Source organism: Malurus melanocephalus, unplaced genomic scaffold (assembly GCF_030028575.1).
Source record: "Malurus melanocephalus ecotype Western Australia unplaced genomic scaffold, MMel_1.1 scaffold_2814, whole genome shotgun sequence".
NCBI classification, from domain to species: Eukaryota; Metazoa; Chordata; class Aves; order Passeriformes; family Maluridae; genus Malurus; species Malurus melanocephalus.
Genome location: NW_026626046.1, coordinates 1,818 through 4,100, shown reverse-complemented (window position 1 = coordinate 4,100; position 2,283 = coordinate 1,818). Strand labels below are relative to the sequence as shown.

At 50.7% G+C, this 2,283-nt stretch overlaps 1 long non-coding RNA gene across 1 annotated transcript in view; it reads right to left on the bottom strand.

Moving 5' to 3' along the window:
* The window catches only part of LOC130587942 (uncharacterized), an 8,118-nt gene extending 6,058 nt beyond the window's left edge, over positions 1 to 2,060 (bottom strand). The window contains exon 1 of the long non-coding RNA XR_008966876.1: positions 1,947 to 2,060. This is a non-coding gene — a long non-coding RNA (uncharacterized LOC130587942). The remainder of the gene's footprint in view (positions 1 to 1,946) is intronic.
* Between the last annotated feature and the right edge of the window lie 223 nt (positions 2,061 to 2,283).

Here is a 2,283-nt window from a genome sequence, read left to right as displayed (position 1 = left end):
TGTGAAAAACGTCACTGACATCTCAGATCATGGAATTACCAGGGGCTGGAAGGGCCCACAGGGATGGTCAAGGTCACCTCTCGGTTCTGCAAAGGACAATCCCAAAGGACATTGGGATTTTGGAAAGGATCCCCAAAATCCCAATGTCCAAGGGTGTGGTCCAAGGCTCCCTGATGTCCAAAATCAGGGAATCACAAATATCCCAAGTTGGAAGGGTCTGTCCCACAGAATTTTGAGACATCTGGAGCTGGGGTAGGACACATGGGGATCGTTGTGTCCAGCTCCTGGCCATGCACAGGACAACCCCAAAATCCGTTGATGGAAAATCCCAATATTCAAAATGTCCAGGGGTTTTTGTTGTCCAAAAGCTCCCTGACCTCTTGGATCATGGAATAACCAGAGCTGGAAGGGCCCATAGGGATGGTCACGGTCACCTCTCGGTTCTGCAATGGACGGCCCCAAACATCCCCAAAATCCCAGTGTCCACTTTGGAGTGTTGTCCGAATCTCCCTAATGTCCAGAATCACAGAATTTTGGGATATCCCGAGTTGGAAGGGACCCACTGGGTCTGTCCCACAGAATTTTGGGACATCTGGAGCTGGGGTAGGACACACGGGGAGCATCGTGTCCAGCTCTTGACCATGCACAGGAAAACCCCAAAACCTATTGATGGAAAAACCTAATATTTGAGGAGTCCCGGGGTTTTTGTTGTGAAAAAGGTCACTGATATCTCGGATCATGGAATTACCAGAGTTGACAGCGCCCTGGATGGTCACGGTCATCTCTGAGTTCTGCAAAGCACAGCCCCAAAGATCCCCAAAATCCCAATGTCCACTTTGGAGTGTTGTCCAAAGCTCCCTGATGTGATTCCAGAATCACAGAATTTTGGGATATCCTGAGCTGGAAGGGACCCACTGGGTCTGTCCCACAGAATTTTGGGACATCTGGAGCTGGGGTAGGACACACGGGGATCATTCTGTCCAACTCCTGTCTGAGCAAAGCACAACCCCAAAAATCTCATTAATCCACAAATCACATCTTTTTAGCCCAAAAAAGTGTTTATAGCCCCCCGTGCCACATTTGGGGGATCAGCTCTGGTTTGGGGTGTCCCGGTGTGGGTGGAGCCGTTGCTGCCGTCCCTCTCCGCGTGTCCTTGGTGCCGGGAGAACAAACACGGGATAATTTGGAGATCGTGTTCCTGTGCAATCTCCTGTTTTCCTTGCAGATAAGGGCAGAACTGCAGCAGCTGCTTTTCATTGCCTTCACTTTTGTTGACCTGGGTGACCCCACAGCTCCCGTGATCCCAAACGTGCCCCGAGGGCCAAGGATCCCCTGAAAACAGCCTCAATTTTGAGGTAAAGGGGGGAAAACACACCATTTTCTCACCAAATCCAGGTTTATTTAAAACCAGAGCCCCAAAATTCATTATTAATTTCTTATTTCTTATTCATTTCTTATTTATTTATTAATTTGTTCTTATTTATTATTATTTATTATTATTTATAATTATTATTATTTATTATTATAATATATTATAATATTATTTATTTATTTATTTGTTTGTTTGTTTATTTATTTATTCCTTATTTATTGTTATTTATTTATTTATTAAATACTTATTTTTTCATTATTTCAGCCCCAAAATCAGGCCCTGGGGAAGCCGAGCCCAGCCCTGATCCAGCGCTGGCTGTGCTGGGGGTGTGGGGAGCAGATGAAGGTCGTGCAAGGTTTGTGCCTCAGTTTCCCCAGCCCAGCTCGGCCCGGCTCCGTTCAGCTGTCGGATCAAACTCTCGGAAGCGCCGCACAAATCCCGATCGTGGAGAGCCGCAGCCAAGGCCGCTCGGGCCGAGCCCGGGCCAAACCCGCGACATCGCTCCGGGACACGGCGACAGCGAGGTGGCGGCGCGGGGCAGCGCNACAGGGGCAGTTTTGGGGTGCCCACCTACCTTCTCCTGGGCTCGGCTGAAGCGCTTCTGGACCTGCCTGGCGAAGAGCCCGGCGCTGCCGCTCCTGCCCTCGGCCATGGCCCCGGCCCGGCCCGGCCCCGCCCGCTGCTGCCGTTGTAGGGTTTTGACAGAGGAAGTGGGAGGCGAGGCCGGGCAGCATCCGCTGTGCACCCCGGAACCCCCAAAACCCCCGGAAAGGCTCCCCGGAACCTCACGGGGCTTGGGGGGGTCATGGGGGATTAACATTGGGGGGATCCACGGGGAGCATCGAGGCATGAACTGGAAAATCCCAAAACCTATTGATGGAAAAAGTTAATATTCGAGGTGTTTTCAGAGT